This window comes from Mobula birostris, chromosome 9 (assembly GCF_030028105.1).
Source record: "Mobula birostris isolate sMobBir1 chromosome 9, sMobBir1.hap1, whole genome shotgun sequence".
NCBI classification, from domain to species: domain Eukaryota; kingdom Metazoa; phylum Chordata; class Chondrichthyes; order Myliobatiformes; family Myliobatidae; genus Mobula; species Mobula birostris.
This window is the reverse complement of record NC_092378.1, coordinates 92,426,888-92,442,504: the sequence shown is the minus strand read 5'-3', so window position 1 is coordinate 92,442,504 and position 15,617 is coordinate 92,426,888.

Here is a 15,617-nt window from a genome sequence, read left to right as displayed (position 1 = left end):
ATACTCAGATTGCTGTACCAGACCATGATTGATCCGAAACTATTATCCCTGCAATACTCAGATTGCTGTACCAGACCATGATTAATCCGAGACTATTACTCCCTGCAATACTCAGATTGCTGTACCAGACCATGATTGATCCGAGACTATTATCCCTGCAATACTCAGATTACTGTATCAGACCATGATTGATCCGGGACTATTATCCCTGCAATACTCAAATTATTACTCCCTGCAATACTCAGATTGCTGCATCAGACCATGATTGATCCGAGACTATTACTCCCTGCAATACTCAGATTGCTGTATCAGATCATGGTTCATCCGTGACTATTACTCCCTGCAATACTCAGATTGCTGTATCAGACCATGTTTGATCCGAGACTATTACTCCCTGCAATACTCAGATTGCTGTACCAGACCATGATTGATCCGAAACTATTGTCCCTGCAATACTCAGATTGCTGTATCAGACCATAATTGATCAAAGACTATTATCCCTGCAATACTCAGATTATTACTCCCTGCAATACTCAGTTTGCTGAACCAGACCATGATTGATCCGAGACTATTACTCCCTGCCATACTCATATTGCTGTACCAGACCATGATTGATCCGAGACTATTACTCCCTGCAATACTAAGATTGCTGTACCAGACCATGATTGATCCGAGACTATTGTCCCTGCAATACGCAGATTGCTGTATCAGACCATGATTGATCCGAGACTATTATCCCTGTAATACTCAGATTACTACTCCCTGCAATACTCAGATTGCTGTACAAGACCATGATTGATCCGAGACTATTACTCCCTGCAATACTCAGATTGCTGTATCAGACCATTGTTGATCCGAGACAATTACTCCCTGCAATACTCAGATTGCTGCATCAGACCATGATTGATCTGAGACTATTACACCCTGCAATACTCAGATTGCTGAATAAGACCATGATTGATCCGTGACTATTACTCCCTGCATACTTTAGATTGCTGTACCATACCATGTTTGATCCGAGACTATTACTCCCTGCAATACTCAGATTGCTGTACCAGACCATGATTGATCCGAAACTCTTGTCCCTGCAATACTCAGATTGCTGTATCAGACCATAATTGATCCGAGACTATTATCCCTGCAATACTCAGATTGCTCTATTAGACCATGATTGATCCGAGACTATTACTCCCAGCAATACTCAGATTGCTGTACCAGACCATGATTGATCCGAAACTATTATCCCTGCAATACTCAGATTGCTGTACCAGACCATGATTGATCCGAGACTATTACTCCCTGCAATACTCAGATTGCTGTACCAGACCATGATTGATCCGAGACTATTATCCCTGCAATACTCAGATTGCTGTATCAGACCATGATTGATCCGGGACTATTATCCCTGCAATACTCAAATTATTACTCCCTGCAATACTCAGATTGCTGCATCAGACCATGATTGATCCGAGACTATTACTCCCTGCAATACTCAGATTGCTGTATCAGATCATGGTTCATCCGTGACTATTACTCCCTGCAATACTCAGATTGCTGTATCAGACCATGTTTGATCCGAGACTATTACTCCCTGCAATACTCAGATTGCTGTACCAGACCATGATTGATCCGAAACTATTGTCCCTGCAATACTCAGATTGCTGTATCAGACCATAATTGATCCGAGACTATTATCCCTGCAATACTCAGATTATTACTCCCTGCAATACTCAGATTGCTGCACCAGACCATGATTGATCCGAGACTATTACTCCCTGCAATACACAGATTGCTGTGCCAGACCATTATTGATCCGAGACTATTACTCCCTGCAATACTCTGATTGCTGTACCAGACCATGATTGATCCGAGACTATTATCCCTGCAATACTCAGATTGCTGTATCAGACCATGATTCATCCGAGACTATTATCCATGCAATACTCAGAATATTACTCCCTGCAATACTCAGATTGCTGTATCAGACCATTGTTGATCCGAGACTATTACTCCCTGCAATACTCAGATTATTACTCCCTGCAATACTCAGATTGCTGTACCAGACCATGATTGATCCGAGACTATTATCCCTGCAATACTCAGATAGCTGTATCAGACCATGATTGATCCGAGACTATTATCCATGCAGTACTCAGATTGCTGTATCAGACCATGATTGATCCGGGACTATTATCCCTGCAATACTCAGATTATTACTCCCTGCAATACTCAGATTGCTGTATCAGACCATGATTGATCCGAGACTATTGTCCCTGCAATACGCAGATTGCTGTATCAGACCATGATTGATCCGAGAATATTATCCCTGCAATACTCAGATTGCTGTATCAGACCATGATTGATCCGAGACTATTGTCCCTGCAATGCGCAGATTGCTGTATCAGACCATGATTAATCCGAGACTATTACTCCCTGCAATACTCAAATTGCTGTACAGACCATAATTGATCCGAGACTATTATCCCTGCAATTCTCAGATTATTACTCCCTGCAATACTCAGATTGCTGCACCAGACCATGATTGATCCGAGACTATTACTCCCTGCAATACACAGATTGCTGTACCAGACCATTATTGATCCGAGACTATTACTCCCTGCAATACTCTGATTGCTGTACCAGACCATGATTGATCCGAGACTATTATCCCTGCAATACTCAGATTGCTGTACAAGACCATGATTGATCCGAGACTATTACTCCCTGCAATACTCAGATTGCTGTATCAGACCATTGTTGATCCGAGACTATTACTCCCTGCAATACTCAGATTGCTGCATCAGACCATGATTGATCTGAGACTATTACACGCTGCAATACTCAGATTGCTGAATAAGACCATGATTGATCCGTGACTATTACTCCCTGCATACTTTAGATTGCTGTACCATACCATGTTTGATCCGAGACTATTACTCCCTGCAATACTCAGATTGCTGTACCAGACCATGATTGATCCGAAACTCTTGTCCCTGCAATACTCAGATTGCTGTATCAGACCATAATTGATCCGAGACTATTATCCCTGCAATACTCAGATTGCTCTATTAGACCATGATTGATCCGAGACTATTACTCCCTGCAATACTCTGATTGCTGTACCAGACCATGATTGATCCGAAACTATTATCCCTGCAATACTCAGATTGCTGTACCAGACCATGATTGATCCGAGACTATTACTCCCTGCAATACTCAGATTGCTGTACCAGACCATGATTGATCCGAGACTATTATCCCTGCAATACTCAGATTGCTGTATCAGACCATGATTGATCCGGGACTATTATCCCTGCAATACTCAAATTATTACTCCCTGCAATACTCAGATTGCTGCATCAGACCATGATTGATCCGAGACTATTACTCCCTGCAATACTCAGATTGCTGTATCAGATCATGGTTCATCCGTGACTATTACTCCCTGCAATACTCAGATTGCTGTATCAGACCATGTTTGATCCGAGACTATTACTCCCTGCAATACTCAGATTGCTGTACCAGACCATGATTGATCCGAAACTATTGTCCCTGCAATACTCAGATTGCTGTATCAGACCATAATTGATCCGAGACTATTATCCCTGCAATACTCAGATTATTACACCCTGCAATACTCAGATTGCTGCACCAGACCATGATTGATCCGAGACTATTACTCCCTGCAGTACACAGATTGCTGTGCCAGACCATTATTGATCCGAGACTATTACTCCCTGCAATACTCTGATTGCTGTACCAGACCATGATTGATCCGAGACTATTATCCCTGCAATACTCAGGTTGCTGTATCAGACCATGATTCATCCGAGACTATTATCCATGCAATACTCAGAATATTACTCCCTGCAATACTCAGATTGCTGTATCAGACCATTGTTGATCCGAGACTATTACTCCCTGCAATACTCAGATTATTACTCCCTGCAATACTCGGATTGCTGTACCAGACCATGATTGATCCGAGACTATTATCCCTGCAATACTCGGATAGCTGTATCAGACCATGATTGATCCGAGACTATTATCCATGCAGTACTCAGATTGCTGTATCAGACCATGATTGATCCGGGACTATTATCCCTGCAATACTCAGATTATTACTCCCTGCAATACTCAGATTGCTGTATCAGACCATGATTGATCCGAGACTATTGTCCCTGCAATACGCAGATTGCTGTATCAGACCATGATTGATCCGAGAATATTATCCCTGCAATACTCAGATTGCTGTATCAGACCATGATTGATCCGAGACTATTGTCCCTGCAATGCGCAGATTGCTGTATCAGACCATGATTAATCCGAGACTATTACTCCCTGCAATACTCAAATTGCTGTACAGACCATAATTGATCCGAGACTATTATCCCTGCAATTCTCAGATTATTACTCCCTGCAATACTCAGATTGCTGCACCAGACCATGATTGATCCGAGACTATTACTCCGTGCAATACACAGATTGCTGTACCAGACCATTATTGATCCGAGACTATTACTCCCTGCAATACTCTGATTGCTGTACCAGACCATGATTGATCCGAGACTATTATCCCTGCAATACTCAGATTGCTGTACAAGACCATGATTGATCCGAGACTATTACTCCCTGCAATACTCAGATTGCTGTATCAGACCATTGTTGATCCGAGACTATTACTCCCTGCAATACTCAGATTGCTGCATCAGACCATGATTGATCTGAGACTATTACACCCTGCAATACTCAGATTGCTGAATAAGACCATGATTGATCCGTGACTATTACTCCCTGCATACTTTAGATTGCTGTACCATACCATGTTTGATCCGAGACTATTACTCCCTGCAATACTCAGATTGCTGTACCAGACCATGATTGATCCGAAACTCTTGTCCCTGCAATACTCAGATTGCTGTATCAGACCATAATTGATCCGAGACTATTATCCCTGCAATACTCAGATTGCTCTATTAGACCATGATTGATCCGAGACTATTACTCCCAGCAATACTCAGATTGCTGTACCAGACCATGATTGATCCGAAACTATTATCCCTGCAATACTCAGATTGCTGTACCAGACCATTATTGATCCGAGACTATTACTCCCTGCAATACTCAGATTGCTGTACCAGACCATGATTGATCCGAGACTATTATCCCTGCAATACTCAGATTGCTGTATCAGACCATGATTGATCCGGGACTATTATCCCTGCAATACTCAAATTATTACTCCCTGCAATACTCAGATTGCTGCATCAGACCATGATTGATCCGAGACTATTACTCCCTGCAATACTCAGATTGCTGTATCAGATCATGGTTCATCCGTGACTATTACTCCCTGCAATACTCAGATTGCTGTATCAGACCATGTTTGATCCGAGACTATTACTCCCTGCAATACTCAGATTGCTGTACCAGACCATGATTGATCCGAAACTATTGTCCCTGCAATACTCAGATTGCTGTATCAGACCATAATTGATCCGAGACTATTATCCCTGCAATACTCAGATTATTACTCCCTGCAATACTCAGATTGCTGCACCAGACCATGATTGATCCGAGACTATTACTCCCTGCAATACACAGATTGCTGTACCAGACCATTATTGATCCGAGACTATTACTCCCTGCAATACTCTGATTGCTGTACCAGACCATGATTGATCCGAGACTATTATCCCTGCAATACTCAGATTGCTGTATCAGACCATGATTCATCCGAGACTATTATCCATGCAATACTCAGAATATTACTCCCTGCAATACTCAGATTGCTGTATCAGACCATTGTTGATCCGAGACTATTACTCCCTGCAATACTCATATTGCTGTACCAGACCATGATTAATCCGAGACTATTACTCCCTGCAATACTAAGATTGCTGTACCAGACCATGATTGATCCGAGACTATTGTCCCTGCAATACGCAGATTGCTGTATCAGACCATGATTGATCCGAGACTATTATCCCTGTAATACTCAGATTACTACTCCCTGCAATACTCAGATTGCTGTACAAGACCATGATTGATCCGAGACTATTACTCCCTGCAATACTCAGATTGCTGTATCAGACCATTGTTGATCCGAGACTATTACTCCCTGCAATACTCAGATTGCTGCATCAGACCATGATTGATCTGAGACTATTACACCCTGCAATACTCAGATTGCTGAATAAGACCATGATTGATCCGTGACTATTACTCCCTGCATACTTTAGATTGCTGTACCATACCATGTTTGATCCGAGACTATTACTCCCTGCAATACTCAGATTGCTGTACCAGACCATGATTGATCCGAAACTCTTGTCCCTGCAATACTCAGATTGCTGTATCAGACCATAATTGATCCGAGACTATTATCCCTGCAATACTCAGATTGCTCTATTAGACCATGATTGATCCGAGACTATTACTCCCAGCAATACTCAGATTGCTGTACCAGACCATGATTGATCCGAAACTATTATCCCTGCAATACTTAGATTGCTGTACCAGACCATGATTGATCCGAGACTATTACTCCCTGCAATACTCAGATTGCTGTACCAGACCATGATTGATCCGAGACTATTATCCCTGCAATACTCAGATTGCTGTATCAGACCATGATTGATCCGGGACTATTATCCCTGCAATACTCAAATTATTACTCCCTGCAATACTCAGATTGCTGCATCAGACCATGATTGATCCGAGACTATTACTCCCTGCAATACTCAGATTGCTGTATCAGATCATGGTTCATCCGTGACTATTACTCCCTGCAATACTCAGATTGCTGTATCAGACCATGTTTGATCCGAGACTATTACTCCCTGCAATACTCAGATTGCTGTACCAGACCATGATTGATCCGAAACTATTGTCCCTGCAATACTCAGATTGCTGTATCAGACCATAATTGAACTGAGACTATTATCCCAGCAATACTCAGATTATTACTCCCTGCAAAACTCAGATTGCTGTACCAGACCATGATTGATCCGTAACTATTACTCCCAGCAATACTCAGATTGCTGTACCAGACCATGATTGATCCCAGACTATTGTCCCTGCAATACGCAGATTGCTGTATCAGTCCATGATTGATCCGAGACTATTACACCCTGCAATGCTCAGATTGCTGTATCAGACCATGTTTGATCCGAGACTATTTCTCCCTGCAATACTCAGATTGCTGTACCAGACCATGATTGATCTGAGAATATTACTCCCTGCAATACTCAGATTGCTGTACCAGACCATGATTGATCCGAAACTATTACTCCCTGCAATACTCAGATTGCTGTACCAGACCATGATTGATCCGAGTCTATTACTCCCTGCAATACTCAGATTGCTGTACCAGACCATGATGGATCCGAGACTATTACTCCTTGCAATACTCAGATTGCTGTACCAGACCATGATTGATCCGAGACTACTATCCCTGCAATACACAGATTGCTGTATCAGACCATGGTTGATCCGAGACTATCACTCTCTGTAATACTCAGATCGCTGCATCAGACCATGGTTGATCTGAGACTATTATTCCCTGCAATACTCAGATTGCTGTATCAGACCATGGTTGATCCGAGACTATTACTCCCTGCAATACTCAGATTGCTGTACCAGACCATGATTGATCCGAGACTATTACTCCCTGCAATACTCAGATTGCTGTATCAGACTATGATTGATCCTAGACTATTACTCCCTGTAATACTCATATTGCTGTACCAGACCATGATTGATCCGAGACTATTACTCCCTGCAATACTAAGATTGCTGTACCAGACCATGATTGATCCGAGACTATTGTCCCTGCAATACTCAGATTGCTGTATCAGACCATGGTTGATCCGAGACTATTACTCCCTGCAATACTCAGATTGCTGCATCAGACCATGATTGATCTGAGACTATTACACCCTGCAATACTCAGATTGCTGAATAAGACCATGATTGATCCGTGACTATTACTCCCTGCATACTTTAGATTGCTGTACCATACCATGTTTGATCCGAGACTATTACTCCCTGCAATACTCAGATTGCTGTACCAGACCATGATTGATCCGAAACTCTTGTCCCTGCAATACTCAGATTGCTGTATCAGACCATAATTGATCCGAGACTATTATCCCTGCAATACTCAGATTGCTCTATTAGACCATGATTGATCCGAGACTATTACTCCCAGCAATACTCAGATTGCTGTACCAGACCATGATTGATCCGAAACTATTATCCCTGCAATACTCAGATTGCTGTACCAGACCATGATTGAATCGAGACTATTACTCCCTGCAATACTCAGATTGCTGTACCAGACCATTATTGATCCGAGACTATTATCTCTGCAATACTCAGATTGCTGTATCAGACCATGATTGATCCGGGACTATTATCCCTGCAATACTCAAATTATTACTCCCTGCAATACTCAGATTGCTGCATCAGACCATGATTGATCCGAGACTATTACTCCCTGCAATACTCAGATTGCTGTATCAGATCATGGTTCATCCGTGACTATTACTCCCTGCAATACTCAGATTGCTGTATCAGACCATGTTTGATCCGAGACTATTACTCCCTGCAATACTCAGATTGCTGTACCAGACCATGATTGATCCGAAACTATTGTCCCTGCAATACTCAGATTGCTGTATCAGACCATAATTGAAACGAGACTATTATCCCAGCAATACTCAGATTATTACTCCCTGCAAAACTCAGATTGCTGTACCAGACCATGATTGATCCGTAACTATTACTCCCAGCAATACTCAGATTGCTGTACCAGACCATGATTGATCCCAGACTATTGTCCCTGCAATACGCAGATTGCTGTATCAGACCATGATTGATCCGAGACTATTACACCCTGCAATGCTCAGATTGCTGTACCAGACCATGCTTGATCCGGGACTATTATCCCTGCAATACTCAGATTATTACTCCCTGCAATACTCAGATTGCTGTATCAGACCATGATTGATCCGAGACTATTGTCCCTTCAATACGCAGATTGCTGTATCAGACCATGATTGATCCGAGACTATTATCCCTGCAATACTCAGATTGCTGTATCAGACCATGATTGAGCCGAGACTATTATCCCTGCAATACTCAGATAGCTGTATCAGACCATAATTGATCCGGGACTATTATCCCTGCAATACTCAGATTATAACTCCCTGCAATACTCAGATTGCTGAATCAGACCATGATTGATCCGAGACTATTGTCCCTGCAATACGCAGATTGCTGTATCAGACCATGATTGATCCGAGACTATTATCACTGCAATACTCAGATTCTTACTCCCTGTAATACTCAGATTGCTGTACCAGAACATGATTGATCCGAGACTATTACTCCCTGCAATACTCAGATTGCTGTATCAGACCATGGTTGATCCGAGACTATTGCTCCCTGCAATACTTAGATTGCTGTACAAGACCATGATTGATCAGAAAGTATTGTCCCTGCAATACTCAGATTGCTGTATCAGACCATGATTGATCCGAGACTATTATCCCTGCAACACTCAGATTGCTGTATCAGACCATGAATGATCCGAGTCTATTATGCGTGCAATACTCAGATTATTACTCCCTGCAACCCTCAGATTGCTGTATCAGACCATGATTGATCCGGGACTATTAAACCCTGCAATACTCAGATTGCTGTGCCAGCCCATGACTGATCCGAGGCTATTACACCCTGCAATACTCAGATTGCTGTACCAGACCATGATTGATCCGGGAGTATTGTCCCTTCAATACGCAGATTCTTACTCCCTGCAATACTCAGATAGCTGTATCAGACCATGATTGATCCGGGACTATTATCCCTGCAATACTCAGATTATTACTCCCTGCAATACTCAGATTGCTGTATCAGACCATGATTGATCCGAGACTTTTATCCCTGCAATACGCAGATTGCTGTATCACACCATGATTGATCCGAGACTATTATCCCTGCAATACTCAGATTGCTGTATCAGACCATGATTGAACCGAGACTATTATCCCTGCAATACTCAGATAGCTGTATCAGACCACGGTTGATCCGAGACTATTACTCCCTGCTATACTCAGATTGCTGTACCAGACCATGATTGATCCGGGAGCTTTGTCCCTTCAATACGCAGATTGCTGTATCACACCATGATTGATCTGAGACTATTATCACTGCAATACTCAGATTCTTACTCCCTGTAATACTCAGATTGCTGTACCAGAACATGATTGATCCGAGACTATTACTCCCTGCAATACTCAGATTGCTGTACCAGACCATGATTGATCAGAAAATATTGTCCCTGCAATACTCAGATTGCTGTATCAGACCATGATTGATCCGAGACTATTATCCCTACAATACTCAGATTGCTGTATCAGACCATGATTGATCCGAGACTATTATACGTGCAATACTCAGATTATTACTCCCTGCAACCCTCAGATTGCTGTATCAGACCATGATTGATCCGAGACTATTAAACCCTGCAATACTCAGATTGCTGTATCAGACCATGATTGATCCGAGACTATTACTCCCTGAAATACACAGATTGCTGTACCAGACCATTATTGATCCGAGACTATTACTCCCTGCAATACTCAGATTGCTGTACCAGACCATGATTGATCCGAGACTATTATCCCTGCAAAACTCAGATTGCGGTATCAGACCATGATTGATCCGAGACTATTATCCCTGCAATACTCAGATTATTACTCCCTGCAATCCTCAGATTGCTGTATCAGACCATGATTGATCGGAGACTAATAGTCCCTGCAATACTCAGATTGCTGTGCCAGACCATGATTGATCCGAGACTATTACCCCCTGCAATACTCCGATTGCTGTACCAGACCATGATTGACCCGAGACTATTATCCCTGCAATACTCAGATTGCTGTACCAGAACATGATTGATCCGAGACTATTACACCCTGCAATACTCAGATTCCTGTACCAGACCATGATTGATCCGAGACTATTATCCCTGCAATACTCGGACTGCTGTATCAGACCATGATTGATCCGAGACTATTACACTCTGCAATACTCAGATTGCTGTACCAAACCATGATTGATCCGAGACTATTACTCCCCGCAATACTCAGATTGCTGTATCAGACCATGGTTGATCCGAGACTATTACTCCCTGCAATACTCAGATTGCTGTACCATACCATGACTGATCCGAGACTATTACTCCCTGCAATACTCAGATGGCTGTACCAGACCATGATTGATCCGAAACTATTGTCCCTGCAATACTCAGATTGCTGTATCAGACCATAATTGATCCGAGACTATTATCCCTGCAATACTCAGATTATTACTCCCTGCAATACTCAGATTGCTGTACCAGACCATGATTGATCCGAGACCATTACTCCCTGCAATACTCAGATTGCTGTATCAGACCATGATTGATCCGAGACTATTACTCCCTGCAATACACAGATTGCTGTACCAGACCATGATTGATCCGAGACTATTATCCCTGCAATACTCAGATTGCTGTATCAGACCATGATTCATCCGAGACTATTATCCCTGCAATACTCAGATTATTACACCCTGCAATCCTCAGATTGCTGTATCAGACCATGATTGTTCCGAGACTATTACTCCCTGCAATACTCAGATTGCTGTACCAGACCATGATTGATCCGAGACTATTACTCCCTGCAATACTCCGATTGCTGTACCAGACCATGATTGATCCGAGACTATTATCCCTGCAATATTCAGATTGCTGTACCAGAACATGATTGATCCGAGACTATTACTCCCTGCAACACTCAGATTGCTGTACCAGACCATGATTGATCGGAGACTATTATCCCTGCAATACTCGGATTGCTCTATCAGACCATGATTGATCCGAGACTATTACTCCCTGCAATGCCCTGATTGCCGTATCAGACAATCATTGATCCGGGACTATTATCCCTGCAATACTCAGATTATTACTCCCTGCAATACTCAGATTGCTGTATCAGACCATGATTGATCCGAGACTATTACTCCCTGCAATACTCAAATTGGTGTATCAGACCATGGTCGATCAGAGACTATTACTCGCAGCAATACTCAGATTGCTGTATCAGATCATGGTTCATCCGAGACTATTATCCCTGCAATACTCAGATTGCTGTATCAGACCAGGATTGATCGGAGACTAATGTCCCTGCAATACGCAGATTGCTGTATCAGACCATGATTGATCCGAGACTATTACTCCCTGCAATACTCAGATTGCTCCACCAGACCATGATTGATCCGAGACTATTACTCCCTGCAATCCTCAGATTGCTGTATCAGACCATGATTGATCCGAGACTATTACCCCCTGCAATACTCAGATTGCTGTACCAGGCCATGATTGGTCCGAGATTATTATCCCTGCGATACTCAGATTGCAGTATCAGACCATGATTGATCCGGGACTATTATCCCTGAAATACTCAGATTATTACTCCCTGCAATACTCAGATTGCTGTATCAGACCATGATTGATCCGAGACTATTACACCCTGCAATACTCAGATTCCTGTACCATACCATGACTGATCCGAGACTATTACTCCCTGCAATACTCAGATGGCTGTACCAGACCATGATTGATCCGAAACTATTGTCCCTGCAATACTCAGATTGCTGTATCAGACCATAATTGATCCGAGACTATTATCCCTGCAATACTCAGATTATTACTCCCTGCAATACTCAGATTGCTGTACCAGACCATGATTGATCCGAGACCATTACTCCCTGCAATACTCAGATTGCTGTATCAGACCATGATTGATCCGAGACTATTACTCCCTGCAATACACAGATTGCTGTACCAGACCATGATTGATCCGAGACTATTATCCCTGCAATACTCAGATTGCTGTATCAGACCATGATTCATCCGAGACTATTATCCCTGCAATACTCAGATTATTACACCCTGCAATCCTCAGATTGCTGTATCAGACCATGATTGTTCCGAGACTATTACTCCCTGCAATACTCAGATTGCTGTACCAGACCATGATTGATCCGAGACTATTACTCCCTGCAATACTCCGATTGCTGTACCAGACCATGATTGATCCGAGACTATTATCCCTGCAATATTCAGATTGCTGTACCAGAACATGATTGATCCGAGACTATTACTCCCTGCAACACTCAGATTGCTGTACCAGACCATGATTGATCGGAGACAATTATCCCTGCAATACTCGGATTGCTCTATCAGACCATGATTGATCCGAGACTATTACTCCCTGCAATGCTCTGATTGCCGTATCAGACAATCATTGATCCGGGACTATTATCCCTGCAATACTCAGATTATTACTCCCTGCAATACTCAGATTGCTGTATCAGACCATGATTGATCCGAGACTATTACTCCCTGCAATACTCAAATTGGTGTATCAGACCATGGTCGATCAGAGACTATTACTCGCTGCAATACTCAGATTGCTGTATCAGATCATGGTTCATCCGAGACTATTATCCCTGCAATACTCAGATTGCTGTATCAGACCAGGATTGATCGGAGACTAATGTCCCTGCAATACGCAGATTGCTGTATCAGACCATGATTGATCCGAGACTATTACTCCCTGCAATACTCAGATTGCTCCACCAGACCATGATTGATCCGAGACTATTACTCCCTGCAATCCTCAGATTGCTGTATCAGACCATGATTGATCCGAGACTATTACCCCCTGCAATACTCAGATTGCTGTACCAGGCCATGATTGGTCCGAGATTATTATCCCTGCGATACTCAGATTGCAGTATCAGACCATGATTGATCCGGGACTATTATCCCTGAAATACTCAGATTATTACTCCCTGCAATACTCAGATTGCTGTATCAGACCATGATTGATCCGAGACTATTACTCCCTGCAATACTCAAATTGCTCTATCAGACCATGGTCGATCCGAGACTATTACTCCCTGCAATACTCAGATTGCTGTATCAGATCATGGTTCATCAGAGACTATTACTCCCTGCGATACTCAGATTGCTGTATCAGACCATGGTTGATCCGAGACTATTACTCCCGGCAATACTCAGATTGCTGTACCAGACAATGATTGATCCGAGACTATTACTCCCTGCAATACTCAGATTGCTGTATCAGACCATGAATGATCCGAGACTATTACTCCCTGCAATACTCAGATTGCTGTACCAGAACATAATTGATCCGAGACTATTACTCCCTGCAATACTCAGATTGCTGTACCAGACCATCATTGATCCGAGACTATTGTCCCTGCAATACGCAGATTGCTGTATCAGATCATGATTGATCCGAGACTATTATCCCTGCAATATTCAGATTGCTGAACCAGACCATGATTGATCCGAGACTATTACTCCCTGCAATACACAGATTGCTGTATCAGACCATGGTTGATCCGAGACTATTACTCCCTGCAATACTCAGATTGCTGTATCAGACGATGATTGATCCGAGACTATTACTCCCTGCAATACTCAGAATGCTGTACCATACCATCATTGATCCAAGACTATTACTCCCTGCAATACTCAGATTGCTGTACCAAACCATGATTGATCAGAAAGTATTGTCCCTGCAATACTCAGATTGCTGTATCAGACCATGATTGATCGGAGACTATTATCCCTGCAATACTCAGATTGCTGTATCAGACCATGATTGATCCGAGACTATTATCCCTGCAATACTCAGATTGCTGTATCAGACCATGATTGATCCGAGACTATTATCCCTGCAATGCTCAGATTATTACTCCCTGCATCCCTCAGATTGCTGTATCAGACCATGATTGATCCGAGACTATTACTCCCTGCAATACTAAGATTGCTGTAACAGACCATGATTGATCCGAGACTATTACTCCCTGAAATACACAGATTGCTGTACCAGACCATTATTGATCCGAGACTATTACTCCCTGCAATACTCAGATTGCTGTACCAGACCATGATTGATCCGAGACTATTATCCCTGCAAAACTCAGATTGCGGTATCAGACCATGATTGATCCGAGACTATTATCCCTGCAATACTCAGATTATTACTCCCTGCAATCCTCAGATTGCTGTATCAGACCATGATTGATCGGAGACTAATAGTCCCTGCAATACTCAGATTGCTGTGCCAGACCATGATTGATCCGAGACTATTACCCCCTGCAATACTCCGATTGCTGTACCAGACCATGATTGACCCGAGACTATTATCCCTGCAATACTCAGATTGCTGTACCAGAACATGATTGATCCGAGACTATTACACCCTGCAATACTCAGATTCCTGTACCAGACCATGATTGATCCGAGACTATTATCCCTGCAATACTCGGACTGCTGTATCAGACCATGATTGATCCGAGACTATTACACTCTGCAATACTCAGATTGCTGTACCAAACCATGATTGATCCGAGACTATTACTCCCCGCAATACTCAGATTGCTGTATCAGACCATGGTTGATCCGAGACTATTACTCCCTGCAATACTCAGATTGCTGTACCATACCATGACTGATCCGAGACTATTACTCC